This window comes from Dasypus novemcinctus, chromosome 24 (assembly GCF_030445035.2).
Source record: "Dasypus novemcinctus isolate mDasNov1 chromosome 24, mDasNov1.1.hap2, whole genome shotgun sequence".
Taxonomy (NCBI): Eukaryota; Metazoa; Chordata; class Mammalia; order Cingulata; family Dasypodidae; genus Dasypus; species Dasypus novemcinctus.
This window is the reverse complement of record NC_080696.1, coordinates 53,950,279-53,976,759: the sequence shown is the minus strand read 5'-3', so window position 1 is coordinate 53,976,759 and position 26,481 is coordinate 53,950,279. Positions and strand designations below refer to the sequence as shown.

Genomic DNA, 26,481 nt, shown 5'->3' with positions numbered 1-26,481 from the left:
AGGGTGGACGAGATGTGAAGACGCGCACACGGTAACACTTGGGAGAGCCTTGGGCGATTACTCGGCCTCAGCGCACACGTTAGCGTAGACTGTGGGGCTTGCATTCTTTGATGGACTATCAAGTACACAGCATTTGGGAATTTTTGACTCAAAAAAAGTGGTTTTATTAGAAACACTTTTTTTTTTTAAGATTTATTTATTTATTTCTCTCCCTTTCCCCCCTCCACCCCCTTGTCTGTTCTGAGTTTATTTGCTGCGTCTTCTTTGTCCGCTTCTGTTGTTGTCAGCAGCACGGGAATCTGTGTCTCTTTTTGTTGCATCATCTTGTGTCAGCTCTCCGTGTGTGTGGCGCCATTCCTGGGCAGGCTGCACTTTCTTTCACGCTGGGCGGCTCTCCTTACGGGGCGCACTCCTTGCACGTGGGGCTCCCCTACGCGGGGACACCCCTGTGTGGCAGGGCACTCCTTGTGCGCATCAGCACTGCGCATGGGCCAGCTGCACACGGGTCAAGGAGGCCCGGGGTTTGAACCGCGGACCTCCCATGTGGTAGACGGACGCCCTAACCACTGGGGCAAGTCCGCCGCCTGAAACACTTTTTAATGTAACATTTTATGTACTCTAAGTATCTTTTCAAAATAAATAAAAAATATATTTTAAAAAAAACTTGTACAATAAAAACAAACAACAAAAAAGAAACTCTTGGACACAGGTTACAGAAAAATCATGATTAACAGTGATATGGTACATATGACTTGCCAGGTACTTTACTTACTTGCACGTACTCATTTAACCTTTACAACAACCTTATGAAGGAGATACTACCATTCCCTCCATTCTCCAGATAGGGAAACTGAGGCAGCAGAGCTGGCAAGTGTCATAACTGGACTATGACTCCAGGTTCTCGACTCCAGATCCGTGCTATCAGCTGCCACATCACAGAGCCAACTAGCAGTGGCTCCAGCATTAGGACATCTAGCATCCGCTTAACAGAAAGTTTGGCACGGCCAGCCCTGGGGTCCTCCGAACGTGCCCTTCGCCATCCCCAGGGTATTGACGTTTTGCTGGGGTCAAAACGAGGGGCAGAGGCAGCCCCGCCGACGCTGCTTAGGAGAAAAGCCTCCCTGGAGCACACATCCCAGAGCCACGTGTGACCAGTCACCGGCAGACTGGAGTGGGCTCCTGGGGCTGGGCACAGTGTGGGGTGCACAAATCAGGGGTCACTTAGCAAAGCAGAAGGCATGATGGCTGCAACCTCTGCCCTAGCAGCTGATGTTTATTGAGCACATACTGTGAGCCAGGCTCTGTTCTAAGCTGCACGCATTATCTCATCAAGTCCTCATGCTATCAGTATCCTATATCCCTATTTATGATGAAGAATTCGAAGCCCCAAGACTTTAAATTTATTTCGCCCAAGATCACCTGGCCTGGAGGGGAAGAACCTGGATACAAATGCAGGTCTCGCAGGGCCCTGCTTCCAACCCTACAGATAAGGTTGCTAGGTAAAATACAGAATGCCCAGCTAAATTTGAGTTTCAGATAAAAAAGAAAGAATTGCATGGGACATACTAATACTAAAATAATAATTTGTTGTTTACTGGGAATTCAAATTTCATTGGGCTTCTTATGTTTTGACTTGCTAAGTCTGGCAACCCTTCTAGAGCTCGCAGGCAGTGATGTGAACTCAGACATACTTTGCATAAAAAGCACCAAGCGATACCCCTCATTTCTATGAAGAAATGTGCATTCTCCCATTTCTCATGAAACCTCAGCCATCTTGAACTATTATTTTTCTTCTCTTTGAGAGACACTCAGGTACCAAGGAATAAGTCTGTGTTTTCAAGACACAACAAGCCTGTACTGTGGTAAACGGCCTCAGTGCCAGGGAGACGGTAGGGAGAGGTGGCGATTGGGGGAATGGAGAGGGCTCTCGGAACACCTCCCCCTCACCCGAGTCAACGGTGGCCGGGCAGGAGCATGGGCTCAGGGCAGTCAAATCTTCCAGGGTTTCCAGGGAGGCAGAGCTCCAATTTTTATGTGAAATCTCTTGATTTGTGAACCTTGGCTCAAATATTATTAAAACGCCATGCGAGCCAAAGGAAACATATCTGCCAGCTTTGTGGGAAGGGAAAAACCTCTGCTGTTTAGCTTTGGAAGAGGAGGCTGCAACTTGTGCAAGCAAGGCCTGAAGGAGAGGCTGGGCTGGGGGCAGCTTCAGGCATGGGAGCGCGCTCGGGGCTGGGAATTGCATCCAGACCTGAGTTTAAACCTCTGCTCTGCCAGTCATCTGCTGTGTGATGGTGGGTGGGTGTCTTAGCCTCTCTGTTTCTCATAGCATTTAGATGCCATAATCATAGTCCTTCTTTGGGGGATTCCAGTGAAGGAGCTGACCTAGGTAAGGTGCCTGGAGTTTGGTGGGGGTCCAACAAATGCTCATTTCCTACCCTCCTCTGAGAAGGGCTCAGGCTTAGAATTGTCGATATGAAGATTGTTTCTCAAGTGCTTTTCTTCCTTCTTTTCTTTTTTTTTTTTAAGATTTATTTATTTATTTAATTCCTGCCCCCTCCCCTGGTTGTCTGTTCTCTGTGTCTGTGTCTATTTGCTGCGTCTTGTTTCTTTGTCGGCTTCTGTTGTCCTCAGCAGCATGGGAAGTGTGGGCGGTGCCATTCCTCAGCAGGCTGCACTTTCTTTCGCGCTGGGCGGCTCTCCTTACCGGCGCACTCCTTGCGCGTGGGGCTCCCCTACGCGGGGGACACCCCTGCGTGGCAGGGCACTCCTTGCGCACATCAGCACTGCGCGTGGGCCAGCTCCACACGGGTCAAGGAGGCCCGGGGTTTGAACCGCAGACCTCCCATATGGTAAACGGACGCCCTAACCACTGGGCCAAGTCGGTTTCCCCCTCTTCCTTCTTTTCTGCGTCTTCTTTGTCTTTAATGACACAGGGTGGACCTTCAGGGCTGTGCCTTAGGAGACCTGGGATGGGCCCCTGCCTCTACTCCAACCTCGCATGGAGACTTGGGGAGGAGTCTCCTCACCGCAGAGCCTCAGTTTCTCCCTCTGTGAAATGGGCAGGTTTGATTGGAGATGCAGGTTCTCTGCTGGTTCCCGGGGTCATGAGTTCTACGGGAAGGGAGGCGTGGTACAGCAGCCTTGGTGGTGGTGGGAGGGGGCCAGAAGATCCTTCCAAGGTGGAAGCTGATGGCCTTGGCACACAGTGGTTTGCACTGGCAAACGCCGGGGAGGGCAACGGCCCGTGTCATGGGTGAGCTTGTAAACAGCCTCCAAGGCAAGCCAGGCTTCTGCTGATTTTGAATCCAGCACAGGCTCCTCCCAGGGACTGAGGTCAAAGCTCTGAAGGTGTCATCCTACCAAACGTGGAGCCCCTTTAGCCGCACTTCCTAGGCTTTCTGCCACCTGCCCTCTGCTGGCTGCCCCAGAGCCCCTCGCGACGCCTCCCCTCCCCTTCCCGGCTTTTGCCCTGCCGGAGTCTGGGAAGCCTCTCAAATATGCAGTTCTCTTCCTGCCTCCGGGCCTTTGCACAAGCTGTTCTCGCAGCCTGGAACGCTGCCTCCCTCCTCCCAGGCCTCGCCAAGATAATGCTTCCTTATCTTCCAAATTTCAGCTACACATCGCCTCCCGATCACCCCTGAAGCTTCCCCCATCTCCTGGAGAAGTCGGTTCCTCCGGGGCCCATTAACCTTTCCTTCAAAGCATGTCATTTCCACTGCTACAATCAAGTACATGGCACAGAGCAGGGCACATAGCGGGTCAGCAAGCAAATTTTATTATATGAATGAATGAACAAATGAACAAAGCTGTCAAATGGGTTCTGAGTGAATTCCCCAGGCCGGGGACAGCCGCGTTGCCTCGGTGACATCGCCTTGTTCCCCAGCATATACCCGCCCATATCTCCCCATTGCACTTAGGGAAAAACCCCAAACTCCTCTTGAGGCTCGGTTTCCCCCAAGACCTGGCTCTGCTGACCTCGGGCCTCTTCTCCTTCCAGCGCCCCCACCCGCGCCCCCCTCCTGGCTCTGGTTACTCTGGCCGCGCTGTTTCTTCCCGAGAGGCTTGCTCCCGCCGCAGGGCAAGGCATGCTGTTCCCCGCCCTGGAATGTTCACCCCAGGCCTTCCCATCATGTCTGTCTGGGCCACCTCACCGGCTCCGAGAGGCCTTCGCTGCCCCCAGCCTCTGGCAGGTCACCCTGTCTTGTTCCTTCCCAGGATGTATCACTAGCTGAAATTTCTTATTTACAAATAAATAAAGACAGCGTTACCCAGCTTCCCTTGTAGCCGGTTGCAGTCACGTGACTGAGTTCTGGCCAATGGGATGTGCCTGGGAGTGTCAGGTGGCCGTTCCTGGAACCCTCCCTACAGGCTTAGCTGGTGCCTCTCCTTGCCTATCACCTTCCTTCTTCATCCTGACGTCTGGAAGACAGATGTGAAGGCTGGTGCTGTGGCCTCCATCTTGGGTCATGAGAGTGGGTTTACCTACACCTTAGGGATGGCAGAGCAGGGAACAGGAAGGACCCTGGGACACTGAAGTCTTTGTGGACTCTCCAAATCAGCCCCTGAACTGCCTACACATAGACTTCATGCATGCATGAGAAAAATAAACTCTTGTTTATTTTTTATTTTTTCACTGTGTTTATTATATTATCCAAGGACTATGTTTGAATGCCCCAATGACACAAGCTAGAATACATGCTGGGTCATTTTATTTTAAAATGTGCTCTCTAGGGCTTTACCTACTTGGTCCAGAACTTTAAGGGGAGTTATCTGAAGAGCACTGGGCCAGATAGGAGAGGTCACACAGCAGGGGAGGGGCAGGATTGCAGTTTGACCCAAAGACCCAGCGTCTTCACCCTCATTTTCTGAAGTTCTCAGCATGAGGCGTCACTGACCCCTTACCGGCTCAGCCAGGACAGGGGGCAGCGAGAGCCATTCCGACCCTGCCTTTTAGGCAAGAGGTTCTTTCTCCGTCTCAGGGAAATGTGAGCAGAGACCTCAGCCGTGTGACTCCATGGGGTAGCATCCCAGCTCCAACACATCTCGGGAGAGGCCCCAGTGTCTCCAAGCCTCAGTTTACCATCTGTCAACACCCCTCAGGCAAGGCGTTTGTCTGCAGGTTCTCTAAAGTGCCATAGTTAGGGTGCCTGACACCCCAAAAGGTCAGGGAGCCACATCCCATATTTTATTTCCCAGCTGCTGAAAGAAACAATAAATAATGGGTTGGCTGAACAACAGGAATTTGTTGGCTCCAGATCTCTGGGGCTGGAGGGCTGGTTTCCTGGAGTCGTGTCGTCAGGCTGGCTGGCGGTCTGTGGGGGTCCTTGGTTTTCTGTCACATGGCAACGCACATGGTGGCGTCTTCTCTCTCCTCCAGGTTCCACTGACCTCCGGCTCCTTGCCTCTTCCATGGCTCCTCTTGCCCCATCCAGTTCCTTTACTTCTAAGGACTTCGGCCGTGTTAGACGAAGGGCCACCTGGTCCTGTCCACCCTAACTACTAACTCCTTCAAAGGTCCTGTCTACAAAGGGGCCCCTCCCGCAGGCCAGGGGTGGGCGCCCGAGCAGGCCTTTCGCAGGGGGCGTGATTCAGTCCCCAACACCCAATCAAGAGAACATTTCTGGAGTGCAGGCGGCGTGCCTGGGTCAAGGGGGAGTGAGGTGGGTCTTGTGCAGACTTTGTGGTCAGTGCCAGGTTCAAATCCTGACCCCGCTCTCAGCAATCGTGGGACCCCGGGCAAGAGCCTTCCCCCACCGTGCTCTGCTTAGTGGCCTCGTTGGAAATGAGATTCACTCGCTCCACGCCCGTTCCCTGAGCGCCCCTCTGTGCTGGATGTTTCTAGGTGCTGGAGCTCAGGTAGTGAGTGATTAGGATGATGCACCTCCTCTCGCGGGGTGGGGGCAGGGGGGCAGGGGGCAGGTGTCTTCTGAGGACCGGAGTCATCAGGGGTGGCAGCGGGACCTGGAGGCGAAGAGCAGGTGCATGGAGTGAGCCACCTGCCCTCCCTTTTTCTGTGCCTCAGTTTCCACTTCTGTAAAACGGGACCATCACCAAACTTCCATCACGGCACGGTTTCTCCGCTCAGCACTGTGGACATTCGGGGCTAGACCACCCTCTGGGGTGGGGGTGGGCTGCCCTGTGCGCTGTAGAACGATGAGCAGCATCTCTGGCTCTTCTCCACCCACAAGATGCCAGGAGCACTTGCCCGGCTATGACAACTCAAAATGTCTCCCGCCGTTGGCAAACGTCTGCTGAGGGCCAAGCTGTTCCCAGCTGAGAACCGCTGCCTCGTAGGATTACCCCAGGCATGAGGGAAGACCAGGTGAAGCCCTGGGCACAGAGCCTGGCACTCAGCATGCTCAGGCCGCGGGAGCTGTTCGCACGCTGGCGCCGTGGCCAGGAGGGTGCCCTCTGGACTCAGGGGGCCAGGTTTGAATCCCGATTCTGCCGCTCTTCAGCAGATGACCTTGGGCAAGTGGCACCTGCTCTTGGGGGCCTCGCTTTCCCCAGCTGTAAAATGGGAGGATGATGGCACTGCTCTCTTGGGCTTGGCAGGAGAACGGAGGGAGTTAAGTCACAGGCCGTGTTTAGGGCCTTGTCCAGCACTCAGTGAGCCATCAATAAACAAACGGGGACACTGATGAGGAGGCGCATGAGGGCTCCTGGAAAAAGCAGGGGCCAGAGAAAGGGCTTATCGCAACTTTACCTTCAAAAGTGCCCGGGCGGGCCCTGGGCACTGATGGAGGACACTCGGGCACAGCTGCCCCCACCCCGAGGCAGCTGCTCTGTCCTTCCACCCCACCCGGGCATTTAATAATTAGTCTGGAGAAGGGGTGACGAGCCCGGGAGGCCAGCAGTGACCGGCGCCCGGCCTTGTTTGGCTTTGGTGACGCGATGGCCCTGGAATTGTGGCCTTCTCGAGCCCGCAGGCAGGGAGTTGGGCCCCAAGACAGAGCCGGCCAAGGTCTGTGCTGGTGGCCACATGCCCAAGTCGCCCAGGGTGGGGGGGGGCACAGCTGTAGAGTAGGGGGAGCTGTGACCCGACAGTGAGCTTACCAGGAGCCAGCTCCCCCCGCCTTCCTCTGGCACCCCGTTTCTCTCTTGCCTTCCCTACCTCCTCTCGGTTTCTAGCTCCGATGTCTTGAGTCCTTGCTATATGCCCAGCTCACTCCACACGGTGGAGTTGTTTACCCCTCCCCCACGTCACGAGGGGGACTCTGTTGCCCCCCCCCAAAACGATCAAGGCCCTAATATCATGACCCCCGCTGTTGGGTCCGGGTCGGGGGGCAGGCCTGTCCCAGCCCTGGCTTCGGCCCGTGTCCCTGCCCGCCCCCCCAGGCTCTCGCCCCTGCTCTCTCCATCCCCCTCCTCCCTGGCCACCCCCATCAGTGCTCCCTCCTCCCCCCCCCCCCCCCAGCCTCTTGTCTTTGCGGAACTTCTTTCTAGTTGTGCTTTTCTCTATCTCTGTCTTTCTCTCATTTTCCTCCTCAATTTCTGTCCTGCTCTGCCTCTCTCCTGTCTCTGGCTTCCTGCTTCTGTACTTCTCTTCTTCATCCCCTCCCCGCTGTGTTTCTCTCTTTTTTTGTTTTTAAGGAACCGGGGCCAGGGACCGAACCCCGGACCTCATGTGTGGGAAGCCAGTGCTCAACCACTGGGCCCCATCGGCGCCCCGGAGCTGGTTCCCTGCTTTGTGTGCTCGTCCACCTGTTGTGTGCTTCTCTGCTGTTTGCAGGAGGCACCAGGACCTCCTGGGTGGGAAGCAGGCGCTCAACTGCTCGAGCTGCAGGGGCGCCCTCCCTCTGTCTCTCTCCTCTCCTCCTCCTGTCTCCCTGTCCAGCCCCCCCATTCCCCCCCCCCCGCCCCCCCCGCTCCGGGTAGCCCCGTCTCTCCGCAGTCAGCCCTTGTCCCAGTGCCAGCACATTATGTCCCCGGTCAGACCCTGACGTCAGGCGGGGCCTGGCGGGCGGCCACGGGGCGCTGCCGGGCAGGCGGAGGGCTTCCCGCAGTCCCCACGGCCTGGCCCCCCGCCCGCCTCGAGCGGGGCTTCCGTCCTCCCCGCCTGGCTCCGGCCGGGAGTGGGCGGCGTGGGCGGCCGCCTCGCCTGTGCGCGGGGGCCCTCCCCTCCGCCCGCGGCCCCAGGACACAGCTCCCGGCCCTGCGGCGGCCGGGGCGGAGCGGCCCGGCGCGGGTTTACCTGCGGTCAAAGCCTGGGCCGTCTTGGGCAGGTCCTCCGGCCTCTCTGAGCCCCCTCTTCTGCACAACGAGGGCCAGAGAGGCATGTGGCTCTCCGGTCCGCAGGGAGGGTCAAACCCAGCGGGGGCTGCAGCCCTGGGCGGCGGGGAGGGGGGGGGGCGGTGCCTGGCATCCAGCAGGAGCTCAGGTGCTGTCACTGTCGGCGTCTCGGCCAGCAGTCCTCGACGAGGGGGGACTTGAGAGAGAGAAGTTCTGGGTGCCACAGTGACTGGGGGAGGGGACCGGCTGGCGTTTAGTAGGTGGTGGGGGGGAGGGGAGCAGCTGGGCACAACGGAGGAACACCGCACCCAAAATCCAAATAGTGCCCCTACCTAGAAACCACGCCAGTACCCCCAGCGCATTTGGTGCCAGGCCCCATCGGAGCTGGAATAAGTGGTTTTTTAAAAAATGCAACATTTCTTGTTTGGTTTGTTTGTTTTTTCTCCTTGATTTTCAGAGCAATGCAAGCTCCTTGAAGGACATCTTGTGGGGCAACGGAGCATCCTGGTTTAAAAACAGATGTCGGGGTCAGACAGACCTGGGTCAAGTTCAGCTGTGTGACCTTGGGCCAGCGACTTCACCTTGCTGAGCCTCCGTTTCCTCATCTGCAAGTTGGGGACGATAATGTACACGCCTTTGAGATCTGGTGTGAGGATTCAGCAAACAGCAGTTGTGAGGCCCCGAGAGCCAAACCTTGCCTGTGGTAAATGCTCAGTAGATGGTAGCCTTTTCTCTTGTCGTTTTTCCTTATTATTTTAAGTATAAGAAACAAAGGAGAAAACAGGAAGGGCTACTTAGAGAGAACCACTAAGAATTTAGTAGAATTTGGCTCATACAAAATATTTGTATTGCGAATCTGCTGCCTGCTTTTTCATTTAATAGCACATCATGAAATTAAAACCAGATACAGTTTTATTTTAGAATAGCATTACCCATCTTTTTGGACACACGCATTCAAAAGTTTCAAAAGGTGGCCGTTGTGAGGCGAGGCTCTCCCCCACACAGGCCCCGGCTTCTCTTTCTGGGAGCAAACGCGGTACTGGTTCTTGGGTGTCCTTCTTTCCCTGGTTTTATATCTTCTTCAGGCATTTGCCTTCCAACCCCCTATTTGTTTCATTGATTTTTCTAAAATTCATTCAATTTTGAAGCATGGCATTGTAGAAAAAACTTAGAGCACACAGCAAATCAAACGAAAGGGAGAAAATAAGGCAGGTGGAACCGCTGAACTCTTTCTACCCCATTAACATTTTGGAGCACTTTTTCCATAGGTTTTCCCCAGCATATGACGGATGTGCACGTTCTTTAGCACCGGGTATCTTTTGTCCTTCTTAACCCTGATCAAGGTTTATGATGATATGTTTGTGTGCTGATTGTGTCATTATCACCTTCCCCACTGTTCAGTGAGCTCCAGGAGGTGGGACAGCTGGGCCTGTCCCCACAGCCAGCATAGTGGCCAGAACATAGGAGGCCTGCAATGAATATTGAATGAGTTTTATTGTGTTTTTTTAAAAAGATTTACCTATTTATCCCTCCCCCCAGACTTATTTATTTATTTATCCCCTTCCTGCCCCCGTTGTCTGCTCTCTGTGTCCATTCGCTGCGTGTTCTTCTGTGCCTGCTTGTATTCTCATTAGGCAGCTCTGGGAACTGATCCCAGGACCTTCCGGAATGGGAGAGAGGTGATTATATTCTTGCGCCACCTCAGCTCCCTGATTTGCTGTGTCTCTCTGTTCTCTTTCTGTTGCATCATCTTGTTGCGCCAGCTCTCTGCATGGGCCAGCACTCCTGCATGGGCAAGCACTCCATGCGGGCGAGCTCACCACACAGGCCAGCTTGCCACATGTGCCAGCTCACCACATGGGCCAGCTCACCACATGGGCCAGCTTGCCTTCGCCAGGAGGCCCTGGACATCAGTCCCTGGACCTTCTATAGGGTAGACAGGAGCCCAATTGCTTGAGCCACATCCGCTTCCCTGACTGAGTTTTAAGAAGGGATCAGACAATATATAGTACTACCCCATAACTTATTTCTTCACTCAACATATCACATACATCTTTCCACCTCTAAGGATGCAATGAATCTCCATTTTTCATGTTGGCATGGAAGTACCCCTATAAGCATCTTTTTGATGCCAGCCTGAAGCTTCTGCCCCTAACAAGGAAATTATTTTTCAAGCTCAGATCTGTTAACAAATTCCATCCCACCCCCACCCTGGCCCTTTGGTCATTTACTTTTAGCCTGTCACTTCAGTGGTTACATGTGCCCACTGCTTTCTGGGACAAGTCAAGATTTACTATTTGCCCCTGACATGAGGTTTTTCCAGAAAAGCTTAAGAGTGAAGCACCCATTCCCCCCACCCCATTCTACCAGCTAAGGGTTCTGAATATTTGCCGAGGTGTAACCCTTGCCTCCCCGGCTGCCTCTCTGAGAAGGCACGCACCAAGTGCATTCCCACCCCAGGGCCTTTGCACTGGCTGGCATCTGTGCCTGGAATATCCTTCTCTCCACTCTTTGCCAGGTTCACTCCCTCTCTTCCTCCAGGTCACTGCTCAGATGTCACCTTCTCAGAGAGGCTTCCTTACTGGTCCTTTCTAATTAAACATTTCCAGGTCACTTATCCAGTTTTACATTTCTTCATAAAACATTTACCGGTACCTGGTTTCACGTTATGTTAAGTTAGGTTATGCTCTTATGTTATATCACATCATGTTCATGTTTTGGGGGTTCTTTCTTTCCTCCACATCTCTGGCTTCCAAAACAGGGCCTGGAGTGCCGTAGGTGCTCAGGAAATCCTGGTTCATCGAGTCAATGTTAAGTGTAGGATTCTAAGGTTCATCCCAAGACTGAGAGCCGAATGTCATCATTCACAAATTCAGCCGCTCTCCATTAGGAACCAACGTGTACCAGCGGGTTTGGGTGCAGACTCCTGGCCCTCCCCCTGGGGCGCTGGCAGGGGCAGGGAGCCCACCCCCCCGCGTCAGATCACGACTTCCGACGGCCGCGGTGCCTTCCCCGCTCTGCCTCGCCCCTGCAGGGCTGAGCGAGGGTGAGGGTGGCCCAGATGGGAACGGCGTTGCTGAGCTCTCGCACTTCTCTTCACTGTCCTTTCACCACAAATGGTGGAGAGATAGAAAAGGGGTTGCGGGAGCCTTCCTGCGTTCCTCCCGCCAGCTCCCTGGATCCCAGCGGGGGAGCTGACCTTCGCCTCACTTTCCAGCGCGCCTGCACCTGGCGTACACCCATGACACCTGCAGGGAGCCCGTACTTCCCGAGGTAGACGCCAGAAAACGCGCTTTCCCAGCCTTCCTGCCAGCCGGGCTGCTTGTGGCTTGGGCTTCACCCGCCGGACGTCCGATCAGAAGCAGAGCACGGGACAAACGTGGCGAGGAGGAGAGACGGCCTGGCCCCGGGGGGAGCGGAGGGTCGTCGAGCAGAAGGCAGGCCCGGCGGCATGGGGTCTGCAGTCCTTGGGCAGCCCACCTGGAGGGTCCATGGACCCACCCCGTAACCTGTAAAATAGCTCCTTTTCCGCACAGACGAGCTGGAGTGGATTCTAAGGCTAGCAACTAAGATCCCTGACCTGACAGCAAGTGATTCCAGGCCTCCGAAGCTTCATGGTTCATGACAACTCACCAATACCTGTTATTCAAAAACCGTTAAAACTGTCAAGTGACTCATTTTTGGCCACTGGAGGAGAAGGGTTTTGAAGTTCAGCATCTTGACCCTGGCTCCATAACGGGCATTCCCTGCTGAGGGACATGGATGTCCGCAAGCCATGGGTGACAGGCTGTTGACTTAGAAGCCCCAAATCCCTCTTCTGGGGTTCTGTACTAAGGAGATCATCATAAACAGGAAAAAATGCACAAAGATGTTCATAACAGAACTATAGTAGCAAGAAATCTCATTACTATTAGTAGTAGTGAAAAACTACTTTAATGCCCAGCGATCAGAGAACTATTAAGTTAACTCGGTAATGATTCCTAAAAGAATATTAGAGACAATTCCTCCAGAAAAATATTAGTGCAACACTTAAGATTAGATTCATTTTTGAGGGTCAGAAAAGCCAAAATAAGAGTGAATTAAATGAAATGTAAGTTTCTCTTTTACATAAAAGAAGGCTGGAAGTGACAGTCCAGGGCCAATAGCATGCCTTCACAAATTCATTAGGAACTCAAGTCCCTTTTCTTTTTTTGCTCCCCCATTGTCCATGATGGCTGCTCAGATTCTGACCATCACATCTGCATTCCAGCTAGCAAGAAGTAGGTTGGGAGGAAGCATAAGCAATCCCTCTCTAAAGGACACTACCTAGCAGTTACTTACATCCCTTTGGCCAGAAATTAGTCACATGGACACACACAGCTGCAGTGGAGACTGGAAAATATAATGTCTTCCAAGTTGGCTACATGCCCGGCTAAAACTTGGGTTTCTATAACAAAGGAAGAGGGAAAGATAAGAGAATTGAGGAGAGTCAAGTGTCTCTGACAAAACAGGCAACAAATAAAAATAACATCCAAAAGGATTTTGTAATAACATGAAGAAATGAGTTCGTACAGTTTGGAACAAGCAGGATTTGGAACTGTATACATAGTATGATTGCAACTTTGTAACAACATTTCAAAACTGAGAAAGGGACTTGGAGATGAACCTGCAGGAAATTGGCCTTTGTGGGTGGTTCAATAAGAAATTTCATTTTTCCTTTCTCCTCTTTTGTATTTTCCAAATTTTCAGTCATCAAGCAAACAATTCACTTCACCAGAGAAAGAATCCTTGTGCAGAATCCACTCGAGCTGCAATTCATGTCGTGCACGCTCCGCCCTCGAATGTGCCAAAGCAGACAAGTGGGCAAAAAAGAAAGAAAATTATCTCCAGTCACAGACAACATGATTGCAAATGGAGGAAAGTCCAAGGAATCCACAAAAGGTGACCAGGAAAAGGGAGCCCCGGCACTTCCCTGCCAGGTTCAGGTCGTAGCTTTGCCGAAAAGCCAGCTCTGTGACCTTGGGCTGTCACTAACAGCGTCCACCCACCTCTAGGCTGCGGTGAGGACCAAGGGAGGTTGGGGCACACAACGTGCTTTTCTAGAATGGTGCTTAGCACAGAGCAAGCCTAAATCAGAGGGTCTTAAGGAGGGCGGTGCCGCCCGCCCCCCCCAGGAGAGAGTTGGCAACGTCTGGATGCACTTTTGTTTGCCACAGCTGGCTCCTGGCCTCTAGTGGGGAGAGCCCAGGGACGCTGCTGGCCACCCTACCATGAGCAGGACAGCCATCCACAGCAGAGAAGGAGCCACCCCAATGTCACCAGCTCTGAGTCGAGACACCCTGCTCCACACACATCAGCCATCGCCATCATCGGGCTTGTCTCCTCGCCTTTGCTCTGGAGCTGCAGCGCAGTTCTGTGCCCACACGTGGCTGTTTCTGCGGGTGGCCTCCTGGGGGTAGAGCGGCTGCAGCACCCTGCACTTCCGCCTCGTGCGCTGCAGCCTCCTGAGTCCCCCAGAGGCTTTTTTCAGCTTGTCTGAAGAACTAAACGAGGAGGTTGGGAAGAGTCTATACCCAGGCGAGCTGCGAGAAGGAGCACGCGCGGCCACCAGTGGCTCTCGTCCAGCCACCAGCAGCACCTGCGTGTTTCCCGCGTGCTTCCTGGGACGCTCTGCTCAGCATCGTGGTGAATGAACTTATCCAGTTATCTTGAACCCCCTGAGGAAGGCGCTTCATCACCCGCATTTCAGAGGTGGGGCAACAGGCTCCCAGGCCGCACCAGAGCAGGTCAGCTGGTTCTCCACAGAGCTCGCCACTCTGGCCGGGGGCAGGTGGGGTTTGCAGCCTGACTGGGCATCACAATCACCCGGGAGCCTTGAAAAATACAGGTTCCCAGGTGCCCTTGCTGGCCCAGGAAGGTTCTGGAATCAAACATCTTTACCTTCTGGCTATGTGACCTGGGGTCAGTGGCTTTACTTCTTGGAGCCTTGGATTCCTCCTTTGCATTAGCCCTTATGTCAGAGGGTGACTGTGAAGACTCAGTGAAATGTCCTACGTCACAGGCAGAGCAGGGCCTGGGCACCTGTGTGTGTGTTTAATATACCTAATGCTGATGTGCCTAGTAGTCATTCATCTATTCGTCTATCTAGCCATTCAGTCATTCATTCCTCCATTCACTAATGAATCCATCCATTAATCATCCATCCATCATCCTTCTGAACATCCACCCACCTGCCCTCTATCCCTCCTCCCTCATCCCTCTTTCCATTAGTCCATCTACCCATCCTCTCATTCAACCATCTATCCATCAGCCATCAGTTCACCCACCCATGCTTCTATCCATCTATCCTATTCGTTCATTCATCCATTCTCCCATTCCTCTCTCCTTCGATTGTTCTGCCTATCCAACCATCATTCATTTCATCAGTTTAAACATTGTCCACTCATCCACCCAACCATCCAGCCATCCAGCCATCCACCCATCCACCCGTCTACCTATCCAGTAAGCACCTACCAAGTACCTCGTCTGGCGTCAAGCCTTGTGCTGGACTCAGATCAACTAGAGACAACTAAGACTTGGTCCTTGACCTCACAGAGCTCCAAGTGCAGGGGAGACATAGATGTGGCTGATGGTAGGAAGGGCTCATTCGTTCATTTTTTCCAGATATGTGTCATGGCGCCTCTTGCGTGGCAAGCCCAGTGTCAGACTCTGGGGCGCAGCGATAATGGGGACAGGATCTCTGGGCTCCTGTCCCGGTGAGAGAGGCAGAAGTGAATATGAATCAAAGCAGGAAGTGCTCACTCCATAATCATTTCATTCATTCAACACTTGTTTGCTGATGTCTCCCACACGCCAGACCCGGGCTCTGGGGACACTGAGATATTAAAGACTTGGCCTCAACCACTTGCAGCGCAGGCCAGTGGAGGAAACTGTCCAATAAAGAATTACAGCAGAGTGTGATATGGGCTGTGATTAGAGTGAGAACAGGAGTCCATAGAAGCAGGGAAGGTGGCCAAGGAAGCTTCTGGAGGAGGAGGAGGGGCTTGGCCTGAGCCTGAGGGACGAGCTGGGGGCTGCCCCGTTAGCCCCTCTCCCCTGGGCTCCCTAAGGCTTTCCTTCCTGCAGAACACAAAGGTCATATTCAGGAGTCCTCAGGACACCCTCTCCCACCCACCCACCCACTCAGCCTTTCGAGCTTGGTGGGGAGGGAAGGGATAGGGCCGCCAGGACTCAAACCTGTCTCAGGGCAAGGCCCTGGGCAGCTGCCCAGCCGAACCTTGGAGACTGTCCCACAGTGACCAAGGTCTAGTGGTGACATTGAGGTTGTTTGTGCAAATGTGCTCCATTTTTCTAGGCAAGTCTGCTCACAGGAAAACAAAACAAAACCAAAAAACCTCTGCCGACATGACTTAGGGGAGGGTGGTGAGGGGGTGGCCAAGTCCGTCCAGCACGTGGGGCGCCCCGGGAATGGAGACTTCGGTACCGGCGGTAGTGGAGAGTGAGGAGGGCAGAGGCCAGGCTGGGGAGGGGGCAGCGACCGACCCCACAGGGCTTCTGGGGCCTGGTGAGGACCTGGTTTCGATTCAGAGAGTGACAGGGAGAGTTTGAACTAACGGGCTGAAAAACAAGCTTCGAAACCTCTGGATGGCTAGCGAGTCACTCATTAGCTCATTCATTCATTCAAAAACCGCCGGGGTGTCTGCTCTGTCCCCAGGATTAGTCCAGGCCCCGGGAAACCAGAGTGACAGGAAGACTTTCTGGAAGGAGGGGGATGAGCAGGAGCTGGGTGAGGGAGCAGGCACAGAGGCGGGTGGGCCCGGGGTCTTTGGCGACCTCCTGGACTGGGCACTCAGGGGAGGCAGTCCAGGCCCACGTGGGGGGCAAGGCTGTGGACCCCGCCGGCAGGGCAGCTCTGAGGGCCGAGGCCCGTCCTCCCCGCCACCTTCTCTGGCTCTGGCTCTCTCTGGTGGTATCTGACCGGCTCTCAGTCTCTGTACCCCGTCGTCTCTCAGCCTCTCCGTTCGTCTCTTTCTGGCACTCTTTGCTCTGCTCTGGTCATCTTCGCCAGATGTCAGTAAAAGACAAGGACGCCAGGAAAAGCCCTGGCGGGTGGGCCGGAGGCGAGGTCAGGAGCCCAAGGACGGCGGCGCGCAGGGACAGGCGGTGACTGAATGTTCTGTTTTGGAGAGACAGCTCTGGTCAGGGGCAAAGGTGGCTGACCACGAAACCCGATAACCTGGCCCGACTGGGCCCTGGCCACTCCTCGGGCCTCCGCCTGCTGCGCAGGATTGTCCCAGCGGGTGGGGGAGAAGGGGAGAGGTGGCCTCCCGGGGAGACTGTCCCCTGACAAATGGAACCGGCAGGAAGGAACGGAAATAGGGGAGCGGCAGGCCGTCGAGCGAGGCCTCGTGCGGTCCAGGCGGAAAAGCCCTGCTCGCCTGCGCGCGCCCGGCGGAGCCTGCGGGATTTGTTAAGTCCTTCCCGGGCGCACCGAGCGTCCCCGGGACCTTCCTCACCTGCACAGGAGGGCACGGAGGTTTCACACAGGAACTCGGAGCCCGGTGCCCCGGGTTCGAATCCTGGCTCTGCCCGCGACTGGCTGTGTGACCTGGCGGATGTCACTTAGCCGCTTTCCTCGGGGTAAAATGGGAAGGATGGAGCACCCACGTCATGCACTTGAGGGAAATAGTCATTAATTCACGCAACTGCTTGGAATAACACAGGCTCCAAAATGCGAGCTGCTCTCTTTGAGGCAGCGTCTCAAGTCCCTGCTGTTTCACTTCCCTGCTTCGGTTTTCCCCCTGCTAAGTGAAGATGACCTTAGAACCTGCCTCCCAGGTGGCGTACCCAGGCTAGAGAGAGTGCATTCACGTCCCAAAGAGAGGTCTCTTTTTTTTTCAGGTGTGCCTCAGGTCCTGGCCACCTACTGTGCGCCCAGACCCCCCACGGTGTGCGGGTCCCGTGTTCTTCCTGTCCTGGGAGATGTCTGTGGGCAGGTGGAGGTGGAGTGGGCCCTCTTGGCACTCGCTTCCAGACCTGAAAACAGCCTCCGACGCCAGCGTTATCATCCCAACCTCAAGAGGAGGAAACTGAAGTCCAGGGAGGGGCAGAGGCCGCCACGGGCCACGCGGTTCGGGGGGCGGCTCCCTCGAGCTGCTGTTTACCTGAATTCCCGTGATAATCCCCCCCTTCCCCCTGTCACAGTCGGCCGAGACTTTGACTTTCCTCACCTGCTCAGGTGTGTGCTCCTGCCTCGGTATCCCCAGTGCTGGTCCAGAGCTGTCCTCAGAAATGCTGGCTGCACCCCCAGGGCTGGGGCCGGGCGGCTGGGTGGCCCCCGCAGGACCGCCCCCACCCTCAGCCTGCTTCTCTGCCTGCACGAGCCAGCGGAAAGCAAATGCAGCCCAGGCAGAAAGCCCTCCGCCGGCGCCCCCACGCCGAGGCCAGAAGCGGGTGACGGGGCCGGCAGTGCCGAGAAAGGGTCAGACGAGGGGTCTGGAGACCCAGAGCCCCGGGAGGTCACGCCCAGCTGTGTGACCCGGGACATGTCACTTCATCTCTCCAAGCCTCTGCTTTCTCATCTGTAGAATGGGCACAATCATTGTCATTGACAGGGCCATAGAGAGAGTGGGAACAGGACCGGGTCACTGCCCCGACGCTGTGGAAGGGGCAGCTGGGGCCCCTCCCCCCTTCCCAACCCCATTTCCCGAGCCCGTTCTGGCTCCTCCTGGGCCACGGGGAGCACCTCGTCACGATGGTGCCGTGGATAGGAGCACCAGCCCTGGGCCTGACTGCCTGGGGTCAAATCCTGCCTCCGCCACTTGCTAGCTGTGTAGTCCCGGGCAGGTGACAACCTCCGTGGGCCTCAGTTTCCCTGCCCACAAAATAGACATCCTCATCGTCCCCGCCCCTTTGAATTGTGATGAAATGAGTTGAGGAATGTAAAGGACGCGGCCAGGCGCAGGCCGGGGACGGAGACGTGTTCGCTGCTGTTCGCTGCTCTCCCTGCATCGAGGGGGGAAGGGCGCAGGCGACTGATTCCGCACAGTTTACCGGCGACTCCGTGTGGGTGGGACTGGGACAGGGGAGCTGGGGAAAATCCTGATCTGGACGAGAAGGGCCCTTGTGTCCCCGGGGAGGGGCTGCTCTACACCTGTCCTTTCACCGGGAGGGGGCACCTGGACAAGGCTCGTCTCGGTAAGCAGAAGCTCCGTTCTTCCATCGGCTCAGCCGGGATCCTCAGAGGCACCTCGGGTTTCTCGATTGCTGCTTCCTGTGGTCAAGCAGTGTGTCCCTTCAGAACAGACCCAGAATCTGAGACCCAGGACTTCTGCCCGCCTCCCTCCCTCCACAGCCCCCGCCCAGGCCAAGTCATCATTTTTAGCTTGACCCAGCCCGGTCACCTCCTCACTGATCGTCCCCCTTCCACCCTCACCCCTCACAGCCCTTTATCAATCCATGGCCATAGAGATTTTGCAGAACCTACATCAGCTCATACCCTCCTCTGCTCAGAACCTTCCATAGCTCCCACCTTCCCCAGAGAAAAGCCCAAGTCCTTCCAATGATGTCCAAGCCTTGGCACAATCTGCTGCCCGACTTCTGTGACCTCACTCCCTTCCACCCCCTCCCACCACCCCTCCCTCCCTCTGCTCCAGCCACGTGGCCTTGCTGCTCTCATCCTCCTGGATGCCAGGCGCCATCCAGCCTCAGGGCCTTTGCACTTCCCATAAGCTCTGCCGGAAGCGTTCCTCCTCTCGATCTCCACCTTGCTCAATCCTCCATCTCTTTACAATCTGTTCTCAAATATTTGCTCAGCGAGACCCTCCCCTCCCTGACTGCCCTCCATCTAAATGGGCACCTCCCTGATACTCTCCCTCCTCCTTTCCTGCTCTCCTTTCCTCCTTAGTACATACTGCCATCCGACACACAGACAATCGAACATCCAGTGTTTATGCCTCGACTCCAACCCACGTTCATGGGGCATCTCCATGAGGGCAGGGATTTTTGTCGCTCCCTGTCGTGGACCTAGCAGGTAACAGGTGAACAGTAAACACAGGCTGAGTGTATTATCTGAGGTGCCGGAGGAGAAGAGGCTGCCGGGGTGGAAGCGGGCACCAGGGAGGAGGCCCCTGCGATGGGCCGGGTGGCAGGTGACGCGGGCTGGACCGGGGCAGGGGCAGAGGTCCGTTCTGGGTGCTTTTTGAAGGTAGAGCAGTCAGGATGTGCTGGAGGGCCGGCCGGGGGTGTGAGAGAGGAGCGCCGAGGATGCCCCCCGGGGGTCTTAGCCCCAGAAGGATGGCGCTGCCGCTGACTGACGTGGGAGGGCCCTGGCGGGGCGGGGTTTTCAGGGCAAGATGGATCACGAGTTGGATTTTGGACATGTGACGTGGGAGCTGCCCCTTAGCATTTGCTTAGGCCCAAACACTGTTCCACGCACTCAGGACCCAGCAGAGAGAAAGGGGTTCCTGACTCCTCGGGAGCTTTTGTTTCCTTGGATTTGAATGCCAGCGCTGCCCCTTTTTTACCAAGAAACTTGGAGGCCCCAGAGCCTCGGTGGCCCATCGACAAATGGGACGACCGTCCCTCCCGCCCGGGCCCCCGCGAGGCTCAGGGAGCTAACGCCTGCGCTGCGCCCGGCGCCCAGTGGGCGGTCAATCAGATCTCGTCCCTGTCCAGCCCCCGTGCTGGCTAGTCCCCAGGCTTGTGCCGCGCGCGTTATTTTTAAACGCTGCTCCGGCCCCGGCTGGGCAGCGGCAGTGAAGGCCACGGAAAGACCACAGGGTAGCCACCTCCTGGCTCCCGGACGCCAGGCCGCGGCGCGGGAACGTCGGGGAGGCCGCGCTCCGTTCGTGCCCTGCCTTGTGACCCTCGACGCGCAATTATGTCATGTCACCCGATGCTGTTTATAAAGTTAGCGGTGACCTTTCCCAGCGGGGCAGGTGGGGAGAGGTGGCGGGGGAGGGCCGGCTGCAGCCCCCGCTCCCCCAAACACACCCCACCCGGGAACCGGCGGTGACCCCTCCTGTCAGCCCGCGTTCACATGGGGCGCAGTCGGGGCGGCTGGCCCGCGGCCAGCCGGCGCTGGGTCATTTCAACACCTCCGAGCACCTCGCAGCTGACCAGCCCTGCGGTATTTTTAAACCCTGGCCCGGGCCAACCTCTTCGTCACATTCCGTCAGGCCTTCGATATAGCACGTGCCCCAGTTAGGATAGCCAGGGGTGGGGGAGTCATGCAACAACAAACATGTACTCAAATCCCAGGACCTGTGGGCCTACTGTGTGCCAGGCCCTACAGTAGTAGGAAGGGGGCCTCCAGGGGGCCTGCTTCACAGGGCCGGTCCTCCAGGGGCTTCCAGCCTGCTGGGGAGGCTATAGCGGGCTCCCCCCAATAAGCACTAAAAGACCAGTTGCAACTCAGATATCTACAGAGCCCAGCTTGTGTTATAAAGGAACGAGGAGGGCCCAGTGGGAGACAGCAGGGAAGGGTGGAGACTGTGGAGACTGTGGTGAACTCTGAGATCTTGCCCTGTCTGAAGGAGGCAACTGCCCTTCAGCTCTGGCCTCCGTCCTCATGAGGGAATCAGGCCCAGTGTGCCTAGAGCTCCTGGTTTTTCAAGAGAAGCTGCAAATCTGGGTTTATGTGAGATTGCGTGCAAAAATCTCTTGATTTTAAAATATTGGCAATGAATCAAGAAAAAGCATTACAAACATTCTGAGAGCCAAATGAAACCTGTTTGTGGGCTGGACTCAGCCCACAGAGTCAGGCTGGCAGAGTTTGTGTTCTCTGATATAAACAGACGCTCAGAAAAGATGAGACAAATGTGAGCTGAGCACCCACTAAGCGCTCCCTCGACTGTCCTCGGCCCTGGGGGAAAAGCAGGGAGCGGGCTGGACATAGTGTCCACCCTCACGTTGCTTAGGGTGTGCTAGGGCCAGCTGCCTCGGCTGGTGAGAGCTGACCGTTTCAGTTTCAGGAATTTTGAGAGCCCGTTGCTATACAACGCCATCGTTCAGAATTAAGTTGAGGGAAGCAGTTGTGGCTCAACTGATAGAGCGTCTGCCTACCATATGGAGGGTCAGGATTCAAACCCAGGGCCTCCTGACCCGTGTGGAGCTGGCCCATGCACAGTGCTGCCGTGCGCAAGGATTGCCGTGCCACGCAGGGGTGTCCCCCGCTTAAGGGAACCCCACGTGCAAGGAGTGCGCCCCGCAAGGAGAGCTGCCCCGTATGAAAAAAAACTCAGCCCGCCCAGGAGTGGCATCGCACGCACCGAGGCTGACGCAGCAAGATGACGCGACCAAAAAAGCGACACAGTTTCCCAGTGCTGCATGACAAGAATGCAAGCAGACACAGAAGAACACACAGCAAATGGACCAGAGAGTGGACAATGGGGAGGAAGGGGAGAGAAACAAAATTAAAAATTAAAACAAATTTAAAAATTAAGTTGAATAAACGTACAATTAAATTACAATAAAAAGAAAGGTAATAGCCACTCAAAACTCACCACTTCCTCAAAGATTATGCTTATCTAGGTTCCTGAGGTTATTTATGCTGATTGATCGCATCTGTATGATGAAGAGCTTCTGCTGGGCATCTCTTCCCAAACCCACATTCAGGCAGGTGATGTGGGGAGCTTGAAATCGGCCTCGGTGGGAGTATTCACACCACACAAGCAGGCAAATGGAAAAAGCAGGGTCCCCTCGCCCTCTCTGGGAGCCCGTTTAGCAGCACCCCAGCAAAAACCCATCTCCCGATACGTGTGTAATAGAACGTCAGGTAGCAGCAGGTACGATGAAGGGCCGATGGGCAGGGAGAGGGACAGAGAGAGATGAAAGAGTGCTCCAGAAGGCACGGCAGGGGCCTCTCTGCTCCCTGGGCAAGGACCTGACCCAAGGGCGGGGGAGCCGGGCACAAGGAAGCTCAGGCAGCAGGGCAGCAAGCTTCTGCCGCCGGTTCAGGAACCGGGAGGAGGCGAGAGGGGTCGGGCAGGCTGGGGGGTGGGCAAGCGTCAGACCACGTAAGGCCGTGCAGCCACGGTGGGGAGGGACCGGGGTCCCTGGAGGTTTTGAGCCGATGACCGACATAATTTGACTTACCTTTTAAGAAGCTTCCTTGGGCTGTGGGGGGGTAGGGCGGCGAAAGTGGAAACCGGGGGGCCAGGGAGGAGGTGGTGGCCCCAGTCCGTGGAGGTGGTGGCGTGGACATGGGTTCGGGGTGTGTTTGGCAGTCGTGTCAACAGGACTTGTGACGGGGCGTGGGGCGAGACAGGGAAAGGGGAATCAAGGCCGCCCCTGGGTCTGTGGGCCGAGTACGGGCCTGAGGGGTGGCGCCATTTTCAGACATGGGAAGACTCATGGCTGGAGCTGGGTTTTAGAAAGGGGAAATGGAGGGCTTGACTTTTTTTTTTTTTAGGGACTGGGGACTGGGGAGTGAACCCGGGATCTCCTCCCATGTAGGAAGCCGGCACTCAACCACTGAGCCACATCAGCTATCCTGAGTTGCTTTTTCATTTGTTTTCCTTGTTGCTTGTTTTTGCTTTTTTCAGGAGGCACCGGAAACTGAACCCAGGACCTCCCGCGTGGGAGGCGGGTGCTCAACTGCTCCCAAGGATTTGCTTTTGTGTGGAGTCGGGGAGTCGTGCGACACCAATGTGGGGGTGTCGTGTTGCTGGTTGGGCGTACTTGTCTGGAGGGTGAGGCCTTCTGGAAGTCTCTAAGCCTCTCCGGCAACAGCAGGGCAGGCGGGCAGTGCGGTTGGAGGGCAGGAGGTGGTGGAAGGCTTCAGTGTGAAGGAGCTGCCCGAGTCCACGGAGGAGCGGGGCCAGGTGGAGGCTGGCGGGAAGGCTTCCCAGGTGGTGGGGGGGACAGTGGGGGCAAAGGCCTGGAAGCCAGGAAACGCACAGGACAGTGTGGGAGGGAGTCGGCGGTGGGAGAGAGGCTAGAAAGCCGCGGGGGTAGAGCTTTCAGCCAAGGAGGCCGGCGTGTGCCAGCAGGGCACTAGGGCCCGGGGCGGGGGGAGCTTGTAAGCCCGTGCAGGCACCGAAGGGCAGCCCGGGAAGGAGCTGCTGCACCCAGGCCTGGCCTTAGGCTGCCCGGATGTAACAGCCCTGCCCTCCCCTGCCTGCCCCGCACCGCTGGCCTACACAGAGAGGGATGTCCAAAGGGCCCTCGCCAGGCAACCCGGAGCCTTCGCCAACCCAGCCAGCTTCTTGGAGATGTTTTTGCCAACAAACCAGGAACACAAAATGACCCCGAGGGGAGGAGGAGGGTCAGGGGAATATTCCAGAACCTTTGCTCTCTGGACTCCTATGATCAGGAGGTCCCTTCTGGGGACAGGGGGAGGGTGTGGGGGTGACCAAGGTGAAGGCAGCCTGCTGGGGTATCTACAAGACGTTTGTCACTGGTCCCCTTGGGCGGGGAGCGGGGACTGGGGTTCAGCTCTGGGGCCGGCCCTGCACTCTCCATGGGCCTGAGTTCAAATGTAGATTCGTACTTGCTGCGTAATTGTATCTTTCTGAGCCTTGATTTTTTTTATCTGTGAAAGGGGGAAAGAATGGCACCTAACTGTGTCACTCGCCTTCCTCCTGGGATTGTTGGGGAGGAAACGTGAGAAAACCTTGTTATAATAATTTAGCCCAGTGCCTGGCACATGCTGAGCTCCCAATAATGTCAGTTGTCATGATTTGCAAAGATGATTGCAGATGCAGCGTGTGCCAGGTTCTGAGCTGCATGCACTAATTTAAGCCTCATTCCCACCCTATGAGCAGGGATTATTGTTACCAACCCCACTTTACAGACAGGGAAACTGAGTCTCCAAGAGTTGACCTGACTTGCCCACGGTAAAATTGCTAACAAGAGACATAGCTGGGGTTTGAACCCAAAGCTGGCCTCAAAATCTGTTCTTGTGTTTATTCTGTGAATCTAACCGGACTCCAGAATTTTGGGAAAAGGTCATCAGTGTCACCCCTGGCATGTGGCCATACCAGCCAGACCCCTGCCTTCTCTGGAGCCAGCCTGGGTGTGGACACAGCTCGCAGGTGGTGGGTGGCCCGGGTCAGCAAAGGGCCCCGAGCAGCAGAGCTGCCCTGGGCCAGCCTGGGCCTTGCTGTTGAACCAGGAGTCCCATTGGGCGCCCCGTGTCCCATCAATAAACCGTGCCCAAAAATAGCTCCCTGCACCCGGCCAGGGCAGGAGGACCAGGACGTCCTGTTCCCGCCAGCTGTGGCCAAAGAGTGACCGTGTACTTGGCCTTCCCCGTTGGAGGCTGCTCGAAGGGAGGGCAGAACTCACCATGTCCAAGGCCTCGTGGGAATGAGCTGGGCACCCAGGCACCAGCACCCTCAATCTCGGATACTGCAGAGCTTCCCCAGGGAGCTGCTGGTGCGAGACACAGCAGGTGGAGCTGGGCCGGCGCCTTGTATTTTAGTAGACAGTGTCCAGGGGGCGTGGGCTCGGGAGTCTGACGGGTGTGGGTTCAAATCCTGACTTGGCCATTTCCTTGTTGTCTCAGGGCCAGGGGTGGCATTGGGAGCGAGTCACCAGCCCTCTTTGGCCTTTGTTTTTCTCAGCTGGAAAATGGAGATAAATATTGTGCCAGGTTGTAGTTGCGATGCAGTGAGTCTCTCTGTACCAGGGAGTTTGTAGACCTTGTGTGTTTATTTCTTATCTGCTCCTCTCTCTCCCACCCCTGTAATGTGAGCCCCATCGGGCAAGGATCTTTGTTGTTTGCTGATGATTGCCAAGGTACACCAGAGGAGGTCCACGGCTATTTGTTGAGTGAATGAATGAGTGAATGAATGAAAACCTCAGGCTGTAGCAAGGCCTCAGCAACTCTTAGGAATTCTTATTCTCTTTTTCTTTTTTTAAAGATTTTTCATTTTATTTATTTCTCTCCCCTTCCCCTGCCCCTGCTCTGTGTCCATTCCCTGAGTGTTCGTCTCCGTCCACTTGTATTATCAAGAGGCACTGGGAATCTGTGTCTCTTTTCTGTTGTGTCATCTTGATGCATCAGCTCTCCGTGTGTGCAGCCCCACTCCTGGGCAGGCTGCGCTTACATCGCGTGGGGCGGCTCTCCTAGTGGGGCGCACTCCTTGCAGGTGGGGCTCCCCTACACAGGGGCGCCCCTGCGTGGCACGGCACTCCTTGCGCCCGGCAGCACTGCACATGGGCCAGCTCACCACACGGGTCAGGAGGCCCTGGGTATAGAACCCTGGACTCTCCATATGGTAGACAGACCCTTTATCAGTTGAGCCACATCCACTTCCCTCTCATTGTCTTAATGTGCATTTGGATAAAAGAAACTAGAACCTCAGCTGTGACTTACAGATGGTATTGGCCAAGATGAGGGAAAAGTCCAAGTGAGTCAAGTGAAGGACAGATGCGGTACTTCCGAGGACAGGTGGCCGCGGCGGGGCACAGGCCGAGGAGGTGGGCTGAGCCGGCCCGAAGCTGGGGGCCACGGGGACAGCGGAGGGCGGACCTGGCATTCCGAGTCGGGGCCACGGAAGCGCCGCCCCTTGGTGACACATCCTCCTCCCCCTGCACCACCTGCGTCCTCCCCCCCCAATCCGAGGAGCCGATGGGACAGGGGGGCGGTGAGGGGGCTGGGCGACGGCTGCTGCAGCTGCTCCCTGGTGAGAGCAGCGACACCACTCCCACTCTCCTGGAGCGAAGCGCAGCTCCCTGCACCCGCCCCGGGACCACCCCGCGCGGTGGGTGCCGTCCTTCTTCTCATTTTAGAGGACGCCGAGGCCCGAGAGGTCGTTCGGTGGCCCAAGGTCACTGAGACAGGGAGCAGGGAGCCCGGGCTGACTGCCCTCTTGGGTGCCGTGTGACCGCTTCTAGCTCTCGGGTGCGGGGCACCCTCTCGGTCCGGGACCGCCTTGGCCGTCCCTGGGCGCGGAGCACCTGCTTGGCCCCCGTGCCTGGCTGCCAGCTCTTCCTCAGGCCTCTCCTTACACGGCCCCCACCCCCGGGGCTCCTGCCCTGGGCCCTGCTCTCGTCTGTCACCTGGCAGGGCAGGGGCTGCGTTTCCCTTCGATCCTGGGGTCCAGTGTGGAGTGGGCACTGCTGGAAATCATGGGACAAACACTCCTGGAGTCCTCCAGGAGCCGTGACCCCCCCAGATACGACCCGGGAGATGTGGCAGGGGAGGGGAGGCCACCGTCACTGAGCCGAGGGCCGGCCCCTAACCCCGGGCCCTCACAGCACGGCAACCTGGGTGGAAGGAGTGGAGCCCAATGGTTAGCACCCAGGCTCCTGGGC

At 56.1% G+C, this 26,481-nt stretch overlaps 1 long non-coding RNA gene across 6 annotated transcripts; it reads right to left on the bottom strand.

Annotated features, from left to right (window-relative positions):
- Positions 1-11,187: 11,187 nt before the first annotated feature.
- Positions 11,188-25,711, bottom strand: LOC101442632 (uncharacterized). Of its 6 annotated transcripts, XR_009183263.2 has the most exons (5): positions 24,508-25,705; positions 18,371-18,490; positions 17,448-17,798; positions 16,734-16,892; positions 11,188-16,393 (listed from the first exon to the last, which is right to left on the bottom strand). It is a non-coding gene; the product is annotated as an uncharacterized lncRNA (long non-coding RNA). The 6 variants fall into 6 exon arrangements; XR_009183264.2 differs by having other exon boundaries at positions 17,448-18,511; positions 24,508-25,711; XR_009183260.2 differs by having other exon boundaries at positions 17,448-18,490; positions 24,508-25,711.
- Between the last annotated feature and the right edge of the window lie 770 nt (positions 25,712-26,481).